Source organism: Mus musculus, chromosome 3 (genome assembly GCF_000001635.26).
Source record: "Mus musculus strain C57BL/6J chromosome 3, GRCm38.p6 C57BL/6J".
NCBI lineage: Eukaryota > Metazoa > Chordata > Mammalia > Rodentia > Muridae > Mus > Mus musculus.
The window spans coordinates 97,136,249-97,152,918 of NC_000069.6; the positions used below are offsets into that span (position 1 = coordinate 97,136,249).

At 42.1% G+C, this 16,670-nt stretch overlaps 1 non-coding gene across 1 annotated transcript; it reads right to left on the minus strand.

Annotated features, from left to right (window-relative positions):
• Window positions 1-4,303: 4,303 nt before the first annotated feature.
• Window positions 4,304-4,408, minus strand: Gm24435. Its single transcript, XR_003954742.1, has one exon. It is a non-coding gene; the product is annotated as a U6 spliceosomal RNA (small nuclear RNA).
• Between the last annotated feature and the right edge of the window lie 12,262 nt (window positions 4,409-16,670).

Sequence of the window (16,670 nt, forward strand, 5' to 3'; positions counted from 1 at the left end):
TGTTGGTTCTGAAAAGATTCAGAGGCAATATCTTTTTATTACTTAGGGTTTTAGTTTACTACAGAAGGCTTTGCAGAAAATAAAGAAAGCGTTTATAATTGTTATTAATTATAATCAATGGTAATTAAATATTAGCTGTGTCCAACAACTATTCTTTGGCAAGAGAAAACATTATTGTAAAGTCATTTTTCTCATCCTCCCAGCCAATTGTTGGCCCACGTAGAGCCAGCTAGCTGCTGGATGGTGTGGGGCGGGGCCTTGGGGCACACAGCTTTCCCTGAGCTGTAGTGGTGTAGGAGGCCGCCAGAAAGCAGGTGGCTTTGCAGTGAACTCAGGGGAGGGCCGTGCTCACCATTGCCCCATGAGCCTCCACCTGTCCCGACCGGGGTAGCTGTATTTTTCCCGCTAATACTCAGGGTGCTCTGCTGCCCTCGCTTGGGCTTTCTGGCCTACAAAAGATTGGGCTGCCTTCAGCCTCTTCTGCTTGAGAGGAAGGCCGAGGGTGGGCAAGGCCGAGGTGGCGTTCACCTCAAAACACAGTTTTAACATCCTATTAAAACTACTGTGGTGCTAATAAAGAATTGTAAGATATATTTGTTTATTTTAGAAAACCTATAACAAAAATTGTGTCTTAAAAACCTGACTAAGTATCTGTTCCGTGTTCAAAACAGCAATTAAATTGGTTATTACAGAATTTTAATAATTGATCTATTGCATACAATCATTTTAAATAAGATTGACAATCAATATCCCAAAGATAAGTTAAAAATTGTTTTTATGCATGCTTTTGTATCTTCTATAAATTCATGCATGCATGCATGCTTCCCAGTTACTGTGTTTAAAAACAACCCCTCTATGGGAAATAAGTAGTGCATATTATTTAATGTATCCCCGTGCATATTATCTAGTGCATTCCCATACACATTATTTTAATCATATATTTATTTGAGAATTTTGAAATTTAGATGTCAAAGAACTTAATAAATGCTTTATAGTATCTTAAAAGGATCTACTTATTGGCATATGGTTTGATACTAAACAGCTACCTTATTAGGGAAGGGAAAAACATAGCTTCTCTCCACAGAAGGCTGCAGAAGCATGATGGTTAATTCGTGTAACAAGCTGGCAGGTAAGTTGGCTCAGTGCCCTGACTGAAGTGACAAGGAAGCTAAATTGGGTACATGTTTTCGACCCATCCTTGCTTGCCATTTTTCCAGTTTAGACTAGTGAAGCTGCCTTGCTTCAAGCTTTTTAACTTTATGGCAATAAGAACACCAGAGACTGTATATCCTAACTTAGAAAGATCAGTCATTTAATAGAGTCATAATGATTTTTCTCTTTTCTTCAATGTGACCAGTTATTTTAACTCAATCTTAGACTGGTCTAGTAATAATTCCAATATTAGAGATTCCTATTGTAGATAGCTAAAATTCTTAATTACCTAACAAAGTTAATTTAGAGCTCAGCCTCCACTTCCAGAGAATCTCTGGCCTTTCTGCTAATTCTCAAAGCCAGCTCCCCCACACCTGGAGCTCTAAATCTAAGCCTGATCTTTGCTAATTTGCAATTGAATGGAGTACCTAGACTTCCCCAAAAGAAGCTTTTGTACTGTTGCCTTTCACTGTCTGGATTTTGTTTTTCAAGCAGGTCAATCAACCTCCTTTAGCCTGACTGCAGCAGGCGTGTATCCCCACCCCCAAGAGCATGTAGGTGGCAGCTACTAATTTTCATTCTAAAAGCATTCCAGTACATATTGTGGCTTTTGGTCTGATTTGTGATCAAGGTTTGCTATAAGGGCTAGAAAGGCAGAAATTTCAGATATTAGAAGAATGTTGTTTTTATTCTGATAAGGCTGGCTTAGTTCAAGATAGCATAGACAAAGTTAGAACTAGTTTAAAAGAGAGAAAATGCAACAGAGAGAAACAAGAACATTGGTATAAAAATTGGTTTTCTACTTCTCCTTGGCTCACCACCTTACTTCCCAGACTTTTGGGGCCTTTTGTGGGTATTTTACTGCTTTTGTCTTTTGGCCCTGGGGCCTTAAATAGATTAACCAGTTTTGTTAAGTCACAGATTGAAGCTGCTTTAAGCAAGCCAGTTGCAGTTCACTACCATCAACTGGATATCCGAGACTCAGACGAAGAAGATGTCCCTCTCACCAATGCAGAAAGAGCAACTACTGGTCTCCAGTTTTCCACCCTTGCTGAAAATGCAAGGTCACCTTGGTTCCTCAGGCCGTGGAGACAATAGAGATGAGTAGCTCCTAATGTAGCCTAAGAGCAACAAATTGTGGTGTTACAATTGGCATAATTCTTGTAGAGGCCTTGCTGAATCTGAGGTTAACAATTCTCCTTTAGGAGCTGCACAGGACTCAGAACTGTGCATGCTGGTTCGTGATAATATGAATCCAGTATGGGCACCAGCGTGGGTACGAGGCTATGCACTGCAGGGGAAGGTCTAACTAGACCGTTTCTGAGTTCCCTGAGAGGCACACCCGGTTTGGATGGAGGTTGGTATCTAGTTCCAGTTACAACCAAAAGAATCTTTCTGAGGCTCTGCCTCCCCTCCTCAAAAGATACCAAGAGCCATGATTGTGGGTTGTGACAGCACCAATGGGAGGAACTGGGTCAATGCTCCCCCAGGTATGGTTAATGCCCACTCATCCAAGGATGAGAAGATCATTTGATCACCTCAGTTAAGTGTGGCCTTATTAAATTTAATTCAAAAGGGGGAGATGTTGGAGACCATACTGTGAGAAAGCAAGCCCTTCACAGTCTCCCACCCTAACAAGCCAAATGGCCTTGTGCTAAGGAGCCAGTCATCACCCCCTCCTCCCTGCCACGTGCTCTCCTTTAGTGTTATCTTATTATAGTGCCTTTTAAGATTGAATTCTGATATAGTTAAGTCTTTGCCAGTGTTCCTAGAAAGACCTTGAAGCTGACAACTTGGAATTCAGTAGGAATTCAGCAAGGAAGTTACCAATTAAGCATTACAAAAGACAGAGCCAACCACTCAGGGCTAGTCTGCAAAATGTTTAGTAGGACAGAAAGGACAGTCTTAACCAAATAAGGGTTTACCATGAGAAAAGTCAGGGAATCCCACTGAGACAGGTTTCTTCACTAGGCCCTAAGAATTCAGGCAGAACTATAGAGCATAAATAAATTTAATGCCTCAGTCCAGCCTTTCTTTTTTATATTAATAACAGGGAGGAGATGTAACCTCGCCCCCAGCCCCCAGCCTGAAGCAGGCTGAACCAGGCTTGACTTGTCACTAGGAGATCACCTGGGGTGGAGCCTGCGTCCCTGAATCACCCTATTGTTCTGCCACAGCTGCTGCTGCGACCTGCTGCCTAGCTGTTCTGGAGCCTACACGTGGTCACCTGCAGCTGGACTCCAAGGATGATTCGGTGGGAATGGGTGCCCCCCTTCTTTATAAGGAGTGTTCCCCGATATTAAAATTGAGCTTTGATCAGAAGGTCTTGACTTAGCTCCATCCTTTCTCTCGTCGCCTAGATTCCCTCTTTTCTTCCAGATTCTAAGGTGCCTTCCAGGCTTGAACCGGGACATGTGAGTCGCTAGCTGGCTTCAACAAATTTCAATCTGTTAAGACATCCTGTTTGGGCCATTGTTTTCTTGATTTGGGTGATCTCTTTCTCTGTGATTTCTTGAGGTTCATTGAGCTTCCTTGTATTATTTAAAATATTTGTCAGGCATGCCGGGCGTGGTGGTGCATGCCTTTAATCCCAGCACTCAGGAGGCAGAGGTGGGCAGATTTCTGAGTTCCAGGTCAGCCTGGTCTACAAAGTGAGTCCCAGGACAGTCAGGGCTATACAGAGAAACCCTGTCTTGAAAAACCAAAAAAAAAAAAAAAAAAAAAAAAAAAAAAAAAGGAAACCAAAAAACCAAAAAATTTGTCAGGCAATTTGTATATATTTAGTTGGGGGGTTTATTGTTGGTACTGTATTTTGTTCTTTCATAGTGATGTATTTCTCTGGTCATTATTTGTAGTCATGAATTGTTCCCTGTTTTTGTTTTTTGTTTTTTTGTTTTTACCAAGGACCAAACCCAGAACCTTGGGCTGGCTAGGCAAGTACTCTACACCAAGCTTAACCCCAAAGCCTAGGCATTTTTTCTTAAGTAGCAAAGGTAGTAATAGACAACATTCTAGTGTTCATACATCCCTGGGTTTGCTGTTCTTGCTCTCCCATTTCCTTCCTCAGGCTCCCCACCCCTCCCTTTCCTTCCTTAGTAGCTCCCCTTATGTTACCAAGTGGCACACATCTCTATTACTGTCTTCTTAACTGAGAGGCACAGCATGCTGCATGAAGTCCCATGTCATCCTTGCACGGGGGCCATGCTGACCTTCTCTGTATCATTCCAGGTTTAGTATCTGCACTGTGGATGTGAGCAGTGTCAGGTGGGAATGTGCTCCAATCTGCAGACTGACTTTACTTGGGAAACTCCATCATCAGGTAGCCTGTCCAGACAGCTCATTGCTAATGAAGCAAGTAAGTTTAAAGATGATTATAACCCTGCATTCTTTTGTTTATGGTAATCCTGGAGGTTGAACCCAGGATCCAGCACACGGCAGACAAGTGTTCTACCACTGACAAATATCTCTAGTACATTCATTTCCTTTTTTTTTTTTCATTTTCAACTTCAGTTAAACTTTACAGCATATTTAAGTAATATTTCATTTTTTATTAATACACACACATACATCTCCTTGTGTTTACAGAATTTCATGTTTGAGTAGTGTCTTAATTAGGGTTTCTATTGCTGTGACTAGATACCATGACCATGGCAACTCTTATAAAGGAAAACATTTAATCGTTTCAGAGGTTTAGTCCATTATCACCATGGTAGACAGAATACAGGCAGACATGGTTCTGGAGAACGAGCAGACAGTTCTACATCTTGACCCACAGGCAGCGGAAGAAGACTGTCCCACTAGGCCTAGCTTGAGCATCTGAGACTTCAAAGCCTACCTCCACAATGACAGACTTCCTCCAACAAGGTCACACCCCCTCCAACAAGGCCACACCTCCTAATAGTGCTACTCCCTATGAGTCAGCATTCAATGCTGTGAGTCTATGGGGAGGCCATTCCTGTTCAAACCACCACAAGCAATATTAAATGTCTTCGTCAGCAGGAAGACAGTATAGAGCTTCTCAAGGCGCATTTCCTCACAGAAATACTAATTCAAACTATCTACATGGGGAAATACCTCCACAAGAACCAAGGAAAGTAGATGGGAGGTCACATCTGAGCACAGCACAGACCAAGAAACACCGGGAAGGATAGGAGTTACAGGTTTATACACTTTCTCCCACCCCAACCCCAGAGAGCACAGCTGGGAGAAATTTCTTCCACTAGGAAAGGGTTACAATGTCAGCAGAGAAAGTTCTTTGCATGTGGACACTGAGCCTATCTCAGTAAATGCTGGTCTGGACCCCACATCCTGAGCCTCCTAGCTCACCTTATTACCAGGCTGATTCTATTCCAAACTCTGAGCCCCCTCCAGGGCCAGACCAGCCTCTGCAGACTCAGTCTCCAAGCTCAGGCTGGCAGATTATGCCCAGGTTTTCTATGTCCCTACCACTGCACCAGGTTGAACTCCATGGCCCCTGACTTCAGAACTAGATTAACCCATGCATTAGCCAGGTCCAGCCTCAAGCTGTGATGAGCTCTGCACTGCTGAACACTTTTCTGAGTCTCTGCTAAGGAAAATAAAAGGAAATAGTTTCAAATATTTTCTCTAGTCCATTGCTTTGGTTTGAAAGGATCACAATGTCAACAGAGAACTAGGACTTTCCCCCAAAAGTTTATGTGTCTAAAATTCAGCTCCAAGGGCTGGAGAGATGGCTCAGTGGTTAAGAGCACTGGCAGTTCTACAGAGAATCCAGGTTTGGTTCCCAGCAGCCACATGGTGGCTCACAACCATCTGTAACTCCAGTCTCAGGGAATCCATTACCTTCTCCTGGCCTCCGTGGGCACCAGGCATGTGTAGGGTATATGAACAGACATTCAGACAAAATACGCAAACACATAGAAATAAAACTAAGTTTTCAAAAAATATTTAGTTTCTAATCAACACTGTTAAGAGGTGGGACCTTGAAGAGGAAACTAAGTCTTCTAATGGATGGAGTACAGGAGTCCTTATGAAAGAGTAGTTTGGACTCATCTTCCCCGCTGACCCCCCTCCCCCCAGTGTTATGATAAGAGAGCTCTTACTGGATGCTACACCTTCTTGGATTTCTTGGTCTCTGGATCACAATACACTTCTATTCACTGTGCTACAAAGTTTCAGATATTTTGTTGCACAGAACAAATTTAGAGTGTCTATTATCCCTGAATCACCCTGTCCCCTGTCTTCCAGCTGTTAGCTTTGACAGGTGGGGAAGGGCACTACTTCCTTGAGACAGTAGTGCTCTTACTGACAACTGATATGAATATTCCTACTTATCTAAAATTCATGCTGAATTTAACCCACAAGGCAACAATTTTAAGTTTTAAGAAAATGGGCCTGTAAGGGGGTAATTAGGACATGAGTTCTCCCGGGTACAGTATGCCCTTAAAAAGGTTTGGGAAAAGGGGTTTGGGATTGGCTTACCCCACCCCACCCCACCCACACCCCATGACTTTTCACCCCTCCACCAAGTGAAGACATGGGAAGGAGCCAGCTGTGAATCAAAAGGAGAGGTCCCTCAGTATGACATCTGCTGGTGACTTGAGGTTGAGCTTTCCAACATCTAGAACTACCAGAAACGGGTTTATAATATTTTTTAGTTTTTTACTTTTTAATTTTTAAAAGATTTATTTTATATATGTGAGTACACTGTCACTGTCTTCAGACACATCAAAAGAGGACATCGGATCCCACTACAGATGGTTGTGAGCTACCATGTGGTTGCTGGGAATTGAACTCAGGTCCTCTGGAAGAGCAGTCAGTGCTCTTAACCACTGAGCCCTCTTTCCAGCCCCAGGTTTATAATATTTTAAAGGTAATCAGTCCTAGATATTTTGTTATAGCACCTAAACAGGCTAATAGCAGCAAACTACCATTTTTCTGTATCTCAAAGAAATGATTTCTTTTTTTTTTATTATTAGGTATTTTGCTCGTTTACATTTTCAATGCTATCCCAAAGGTCCCCCATACCCACCCCCCCAATCCCCTACGCACCCACTCCCCCTTTTTGGCCCTGGCGTTCCCCTGTACTGGGGCATATAAAGTGTGAAAGTCCAATGGGCCTCTCTTTGCAGTGATGGCCGACTAGGCCATCTTTTGATACATATGCAGCTAAAGACAAGAGCTCCCGGGTACTGGTTAGTTCATATTGTTGTTCCACCTATAGGGTTGCAGTTCCCTTTAGCTCCTTGGGTAATTTCTCTAGCTCCTCCATTGGGGGCCGTGTGACCCATCCAATAGCTGACTGTGATCATCCACTTCTGTATTTGCTAGGCCCCGGCATAGTCTCACAAGAGAGAGCTATATCTGGGTCCTTTCAGCAAAATCTTGCTAGTGTATGCAATGGTGTCAGCATTTGGAAGCTGATTATGGGATGGATCCCTGCATATGGCAATCACTAGATGGTCCATCCTTTCATCACAGCTCCAAATTTTGTCTCTGTAAATCCTTCCATGGGTGTTTTGTTCCCATTTCTAAGAAAGGGTAAAGTGTCTACACTTTGGTCTTCGTTCTTCTTGAATTTCATGCGTTTGGCAAGTTGTATCTTATATCTTGGGTATCCTAAGTTTCTGGGCTAATATCCACTTAGCAGTGAGTACATATTGTGCGAGTTCCTTTGTGATTGGGTTACTTCACTCAGGATGATACCCTCCAGGTCCATCCATTTGCCTAGGAATTTCATAAATTCATTTTTTTAATAGCTGAGTAGTATTCCATTGTGTAAATGTACCACATTTTCTGTATCCATTCCTCTGTTGAGGGGCATCTGGGTTCTTTCCAGCTTCTGGCTATTATAAACAAGGCTGCTATGAACATAGTGGAGCATGTGTTCTTCTTACCAGTTGGGACATCTTCTGGATATATGCCCAGGAGAGGTATTGCGGGATCCTCCGGTAGTACTATGTCCAATTTTCTGAGGAACCGCCAGACTGATTTCCAGAGTGGTTGTACAAGCATGCAATCCTACCAACAATGGAGGAGTGTTCCCCTTTCTCCACATCCTCGCCAGCATCTGCTGTCACCTGAGTTTTTGATCTTAGCCATTCGACTGGAGTGAAGTAGAATCTCAGTGTTGTTTTGATTTGCATTTCCCTGATGATTAAGGATGTTGAACATTTTTTCAGGTGCTTCTCTGCCATTCGGTATTCCTCAGGTGAGAATTCTTTGTTCAGCTCTGAGCCCCATTTTTAATGGGGTTATTTGATTTTCTGGAGTCCACCTTCTTGAGTTCTTTATATATATTGGATATTAGTTCCCTATCCGATTTGGGATAGGTAAAGATCCTTTCCCAATCTGTTGGTGGCCTTTTTGTCTTATTGACGGTGTCTTTTGCTTTGCAGAAGCTTTGCAATTTTATGAGGTCCCATTTATCGATTCTTGATCTTACAGCACAAGCCATTGCTGTTCTATTCAGGAATTTTTCCCCTGTACCCATATCTTCGAGGCTTTTCCCTACTTTCTCCTCTATAAGTTTCAGTGTCTCTGGTTTTATGTGAAGTTCCTTAATCCACTTAGATTTGACCTTAGTACAAGGAAATAGAAATGGATCAATTCGCATTCTTCTATATGATAACCGCCAGTTGTGCCAGCACCATTTGTTGAAAATGCTGTCTTTTTTCCACTGGATGGTTTTAGCTCCCTTGTCAAAGATCAAGTGACCATAGGTGTGTGGATTCATCTCTGGGTCTTCAATTCTGTTCCATTGGTCTACTTGTCTGTCACTATACCAGTACCATGCAGTTTTGATCACAATTGCTCTGTAGTACAGTTTTAGGTCTGGCATGGTGATTCCACCAAAGGTTCTTTTATCCTTGAGAAGAGTTTTTGCTATCCTTGGTTTTTTGTTATTCCAGATGAATCTGCCGATTGCCCTTTCTAATTCGTTGAAGAATTGAGTTAGAATTTTGATATGGATTGCATTGAATCTGTAGATTGCTTTTGGCAAGATAGCCATTTTTACAATGTTGATCCTGCCAATCCATAAGCATGGGAGATCTTTCCATCTTCTGAGATCTTCTTTAATTTCTTTCTTTAGAGACTTGAAGTTCTTATCATACACATCTTTCACTTCCTTAGTTAGAGTCACGCCAAGGTATTTTATATTATTTGTGACTATTGAGAAGGGTGTTGTTTCCCTAATTTCTTTCTCAGCCTGTTTATCCTTTGTGTACAGAAAGGCCATTGACTTGTTTGAGTTAATTTTATATCCAGCTACTTCATTGAAGCTGTTTATCAGGCTTAGGTGTTCTCTGGTGGAATTTTTAGGGTCACTTATATATACTATCATATCATCTGCAAAAAGTGATATTTTGACTTCATCTTTTCCAATTTGTATCCCCTTGATCTCATTTTGTTGTCTAATTGCTCTGGCTAGGACTTCAAGTACAATGTTGAATAGGTAGGGCGAGAGTGGACAGCCTTGTCTAGTCCCTGATTTTAGTGGGATTGCTTCAAGCTTCTAACCATTTACTTTGTTGTTGGCTATTGGTTTGCTGTAGATTGCTTTTATCATGTTTAGGTATGGGCCTTGAATTCCTGATCTTTCCAAGACTTTTATCATGAATGGGTGTTAGATTTTGTCAAATGCTTTCTCAGCATCTAACGAGATGATCATGTGGTTTTTGTCTTTGAGTTTGTTTATATATTGGATTACATTGATGGATTTCCGTATATTGAACCATCCCTGCATCCCTGGGATGAAACCTACTTGGTCAGGATGAATGATTGTTTTGATGTGTTCTTGGATTCGGTTAGCAAGAACTTTATTGAGGATTTTTGCATCGATATTCATAAGGGAAATTGGTCTGAAGTTCTCTATCTTTGTTGGGTCTTTTTGTGGTTTAGGTATCAGAGTAATTGTGGCTTCATAGAATGAGTTGGGTAGAGTACCTTCCGTTTCTATTTTGTGGAATAGTTTGTGAAGAACTGGAATTAGGTCTTCTTTGAAGGTCTGATAGAACTTTGCACTAAACCTGTCTGGTCCTGGGCTTTTTTTTGGCTGGGAGACTATTAATGACTGCTTCTATTTCTTTAGGGGATATAGGACTGTTGAGATCATTAACCTGATCTTGATTTAGCTTTGGTACCTGGAATCTGTTTAGAAACTTGTCCATTTCCTCCAGGTTTTCCAGTTTTGTTGAGTATAGCCTTTTGTAGAAGGATCTGATGGTGTTTTGGATATCTTCAGGATCTGTTGTTATGTCTCCCTTTTCATTTCTGATTTTGTTAATTAGGATGCTTTCCCTGTGCCCTCTAGTGAGTCTGGCTAAGGGTTTATCTATCTTGTTGATTTTCTCAAAGAACCAGCTCCTTGATTGGTTGATTCTTTGAATAGTTCTTCTTGTTTCCACTTGGTTGATTTCACCCCTGAGTTTGATTATTTCCTGCCTTCTACTCCTCTTGGGTGAATTTGTTTCCTTTTCTTCTAGAGCTTTTAGGTGTGTTGTCAAGCTGCTAATGTGTGCTCTCTCTAGTTTCTTTTTGGAGGCACTCAGAGCTATGAGTTTTCCTCTCAGGAATGCTTTCATTGTGTCCCATAAGTTTGGGTATGTTGTGGCTTCATTTTCATTAAACTCCAAAAAGTCCTTAATTTCTTTCTTTATTCCTTCCTTGACCAAGTTATCATTGAGAAGAGTGTTGTTCAGTTTCCACGTGAATGTTGGCTTTCTATTATTTATTTTGTTATTGAAGATCAGCCTTAGTCCATGGTGATCTGATAGGATGCATGGGATAATTTCAATATTTTTGTATATGTTGAGGCTTGTTTTGTGACCAATTATGTGGACAATTTTAGAGAAGGTACCATGAGGTGCTGAGAAGAAGGTATATCCTTTTGTTTTAGGATAAAATGTTCTGTAGATATCTGTTAAGTCCATTTGTTTCATCACTTCTGTTAGTTTCACTGTGTCCCTGTTTAGTTTCTGTTTCCATGATCTGTCCATTGGTGAAAGTGGTGTGTTGAAGTCTCCCACTATTATTGTGTGAGGTGCAATGTGTGCTTTGAGCTTTACTAAAGTTTCTTCAATGAATGTGGCTGCCCTTGTATTTCGAGCATAGATATTCAGAATTGAGAGTTCCTCTTGGAGGATTTTACCTTTGATGAGAATGAAGTGCCCCTCCTTGTCTTTTTTGATGACTTTGGGTTGGAAGTCAATCTTATCAGATATTAGGATGGCTACTCCAGCTTGTTTCTTCATACCATTTGCTTGGAAAATTATTTTCCAGCCCTTCATTCTGAGGTAGTGTCTATCTTTTTCTCTGAGATGAGTTTCCTGTAAGCAGCAAAATGTTGGGTCTTGTTTGTGTAGCCAGTTTGTTAGTCTATGTCTTTTTATTGGGGAGTTGAGACCATTGATATTAAGAGATATTAAGGAGAAGTAATTGTTGCTTCCTGTTATTTTTGTTGTTAAAGTTGGCATTCTGTTCTTGTGGCTGTCTTCTTTTAGTTTTGTTGAGGGATTATCTTCTTGTTTTTTCTAGGGCGTGGTTCCCGTCCTTGTATTGGTTTTTTTCTGTTATTATCCTTTGAAGGGCTGGATTCGTGGAGAGATAATGGGTGAATTTAGTTTTGTCGTGGAATACTTTGGTTTCTCCATCTATGGTAATTGAGAGTTTGGCTGGGTATAGTAGCCTGGGCTGGAATTTGTGTTCTCTGTCTGTATAACATCTGTCCAGGCTCTTCTGGCTTTCATAGTCTCTGGTGAAAAATCTGGTGTAATTCTGATAGGCTTGCCTTTATATGTTACTTGACCTTTTTCCCTTACTGCTTTTAGTATTCTATCTTTATTTAGTGCATTTGATGTTCTGATTATTATGTGTCTGGAGGAATTTCTTTTCTGGTCCAGTCTATTTGGAGTTCTGTAGGCTTCTTGTATGTTCATGGGCATCTCTTTCTTTAGATTTGGGAAGTTTTCTTCAATAATTTTGTTGAAGATGTTTGCTGGTCCTTTGAGTTGAAAATCTTCATTCTCATCCACTCCTATTATCCGTAGGTTTGGTCTTCTCATTGTGTCCTGGATTTCCTGGATGTTTTGAGTTAGGATCTTTTTGCATTTTCCATTTTCTTTGATTGTTGTGCTGATGTTCTCTATGGAATCTTCTGCACCTGAGATTCTCTCTTCCATCTCTTGTATTCTGTTGCTGATGCTGGCATCTATGGTTCCAGATTTCTTTCCTAGGGTTTCTATCTCCAGCGTTGCCTCACTTTGGGTTTTCTTTATTGTGTCTACTTCCCTTTTTAGGTCTAGTATGGTTTTGTTCATTTCCATCACCTGTTTGGATGTGTTTTCCTGTTTTTCTATAATGACTTCTACCTGTTTGGTTGTGTTTTCCTGTTTTTCTTTAAGGACTTGTAACTCTTTAGCAGTGTTCTCCTGTATTTCTTTAAGTGAGTTATTAAATTCCTTCTTTATGTCCTCTATCATCATCATGAGATATGCTTTTAAATCCAGGTCTACCTTTTCAGGTGTGTTAGGGTGCCCTGGACTGGGCGAAGTGGGCATTCTGGGTTCTGATGATGGTGAGTGGTCCTGGTTTCTGTTAGAAGGATTCTTACGTTTACCTTTCGCCATCTGGCAATCTCTGGAGTTAGTTGTTATAGTTGTTTTTGTTTAGAGATTGTTCCTCTGGTGATTTTGTTACCCTCTAGCAGCAGACGTGGGAGACTAGCTCTCTCCTCTGAGTTTCAGTGGTCAGAGCAGTCTCTGCAGGCAAGCTCTCCTCTTTCAGGGAAAGTGCACAGTTATCTGGTGTTTGGACATCCTCCTGGCTGAAGATGAAAGCCCAAAACAGGATCTTTCCCAGAAGCTGTGTTGCTTTGGCCAGGAAGGTGGCCGGTTGTCTGGAGCCGAAGATGGCGCCGCCTCAGAAGCTCTGTGGCTCTCGCCTGTCCCAGAAACTGCTGGCCTCTGTATTCCACACCCTCACCCGTGCAGCCTGCCCTCCGCGGAGTCCCGGAACCAAGGTGGCTCCCGCCGGAGCCTGAGGCAGAAACCTCTCGGGCCGGGCGGATCCCTGTGCTCTCACCAGGAAGGTGGCGGGTTGTCTGGAGCCGTAGATGGCGCCGCCTCCAAGAAATGATTTCTGATTGCCTTCATTTTCCTTCATCTTGTATGAATAAAAAGTCTAAGGCAAACACCACATTACCTGGGTGTGGCCGCTCAAGCCTTCAATCCTAGTACTCCACTCAGGAGGCAGAGGCAGACAAGGTCTACATAGCAAGTTCTAGGATAGCCAGGGCTACATAGAAAGACCTTGTCTCAAACAACAACAAAAACATCCCATTGTCACCATAGACACCATCATCATCAACAACAACTACAAAAATGTGTGTTCACAGTCTATTAGAGAAGTGGTTTTGATAAGGAGAATTTTTTTTATGAGCGTTTGTTTTGTTAGTTATTACTTTATTCTTTTCCTTGAAGATAAGGGGAATATAGAAGATGGCTTTTGTTGTATGTTTTAATTTTCATGATGTTAGAGACTGAATCCAGGGCTCAAATGTGATAGGCAAGAACTCTATCCCTGGGCTATCCCCTTTGCTCAAAGATGGCTTTTAAACAGGTCCTAGTATATTAAGTGCAAGGTTACAGTCATTTTTTTCTTTATTTGTTTTCTGAATGCAGGATCTCACTATGCTGCCTGGAATGATTTCAAAACCCTGGGCTCTAGTGACCCACCCAATCTCTTGATTCCAAATTTTAATGAAGTATACTCTGTTTAAACCTACTTTTAAGAAGGGTTCTCAACTTCTTCAAACTTCCTTCTAGTCCACTGTCTAAAGGTAGGGGAGAAAAGATGGCAAATAGGACAAGGGGATGTGGACCTGTTTAGAAGTAGTTCCTTGGAGCGATCCCAAGCTCTGTCATCAGGATACCGGCAATCCTGGTCAGTAGTGTCAAGACAGTAAACACAAATCAGCAGCAGTAGCACGATCCAGCAGAAACAGCCAGGCCTCCGCTGAATCAGCACTAGTTAGCTCAAGTAACCAGGACCGGCCAGGATGCCTGCAGTTCTCTGGCCTGCCTCTTTCAATGAAGCGAAGATCAGGTAAGACAAAGACTCGAGACCAATGAAGCTTTGCAAAGCTAGGTATCTATACAAGAGCACTGTGACTGTCCCTTGAGTCCCATTTATACTCTCCAAACATCACAAGTCCTCCTACAGGTCTTGCCTCAGCAAAATACCATGTGAGTGTCCCTGAAATATCCAGAAACTTCCACTTCAACACTCCTTGTATGTCTCAAGACATAGATGGTTCAAATTCTAGATTTTTCAAAATCATAAACTAACAGAATCATACCTACAGAAATATAAATATTTCTTGTCTCCCTCACCCATTGTGTGTGTGTGTGTGTGTGTGTGTGTGTGTGTGTGTGCACATTTGCATACTTGCATGCAGAGACCAGAGCAGGCTATGAGGTGTCTTCTTCTAACACTCTCTACACTATTGCCTTTAGATAAGGCCTCTCACTAAATCTGAGAGCCTTCTGGACAGACTGAATGGCCAGGGAACGCTTGGGATCTACCTGTGTCTGCTCCTAGTGCTGGGGCTACAGCCATGCACAGCCTTGCTTGACCTTTTGCATGGGTGCTGGGGATTCAAACACAGGTCCTCAGGATTTCAGAGCAAGCTCTCTTACTTTCTGAGCCATCTCTCAGCCCAGTACTCCAGTAATTTCAAACAGCATGATATACCCAAGAGATGAAGCACTAGAAGCATTGTGTCTCACTCTTTTGTGAATAATGAGGAGTCATAGGGTGATTAAACAAGGAAATGGCAATGATATAGAGAGAGACATAGACATGCCCTGCTGTAATTGTGAGAGTTATGCAAACGGCTAAGCTCTCTTCACTTTGTTCAAAGGTCAGCACTTCAGCGTGAGCCACTGACAAGGCACATGGGAAGCTGACTAATGCAGGGGTTGGAGTGAGGTAGGGAAGATGGCAGAAAAACACTGAGACATCTGTTGTTTTCTCTTGTGCTCCTGATTTTGTTCTAAAGAAAAGCCTGACTCCATTATTTGTGATGTTGCCTGATTCAACTTCCCCTCCCCCTCCAGAGATGATTGGCAGTGGGTCTGGACTTCATCTGGGAAGCGACTTTGAAGCCCAAGGTTTCTGCTGTATGGAGGGGAATGTTCCTCCTATCTAGCTAGATGGAGGTCCAGAAAGCAAAACTGCTTAGAGCCATTGTGTGACACACAGAGGGTGGGGGTGAGGGGAGTCAATGGTTACTACACAGCTTGAGAAGAAAAGGAGCAGGGCAGAGCTGAATCTAGAAGTCACCAAAGAAATCAGAACCCAGATTCACCCAGGCCTGTATCCAGCTAAGCACGGGGGCAGTTCTCCTGAAGCTTCCAGGATACAGGCTGATCACGTCTCTCTTTGCTTGTTGAGTTTGTTTGAGTGAATCTGGTTTTCGGTGACTTGTAACAGAAAGTCCCAAGTGATTTTCAGTGGCAACAATAATCAGTTAGGAATGTGTCTGGGGGGATAGAAGTGGAGGTAGGCAGGAAGAGGCTCACTGAAGTAAGGGCATGAGAGAGAAATCTCACATATAAGAAAGACTGTTCCCGTCTAATCGCCTCTGAGAGTGTATGTGCTGGAACTCTGGCCCCAGTGTGGCCATGTTTGAGAGGTCATAAAGGTGAAATTCATCCATGGATTAAGCTGATTCTGTGGGAATGGTTTAGTTCCAGCAGGAGTGGCTTTGTTTTAAAAGTGCCATCTCTAGCTACATTTCTGTATCTTTCTCTGCTAACTCTCTATTGCTGTCTTACCTTCTGACCTGTGTGATCCCTCTGCCATACTGCAATGCAGCAAAGAGGGCTTCACCAGATGCCAAGAGGATGCCTGTGCCACGCTCCTGAACTTAGCCTCCAGAACCATAAGTCAAATATATCTCTATTCTTTATATATTATCTGGCCTCAGGTGTTTTTTCATAGCAACAGAAAAGGCAAAGGTATTAACCATGGTAACTTTCATTTAACCTACCAGCCCTTCCTAAGTTCATTAGTAAAATGTATACAACTGGTAGTATGAACTCCACAGGACTGAAATTTGGATTACTTAAGTCACTATCACATCTGTGCATCCTTGGGCAAGCTATTTGTCTATTGTCTAAGCTCAGGCTCTTTCTCTATGCAATGGCGGTAGGATAGATCTACCACCTGAGCTGCAATAAGAGTTAATTAAGTAACGCACTGAACGTTAGGCATATGGTAATATCACTCAATTATTATTACTGCTTTTCAACACTTTTCCAAGTTGGTTAGACACATTTTTGCGAGGGAAACATTAAACTACCAATGCCACCAGCTTTCCTATCACTCTCTCCTTTCTTTCTATCCTGGGAGGAGTGACCTTTAATGAAAGACATAATTCTCCTACTGTCCAAGGCTTTCCTTTCCTCCTTTCTTCTTTACCAGACTTTGTCCCAGACCCTTGATCTAAGTCTTCAGCGTTCTGTTTGTCAGTCACT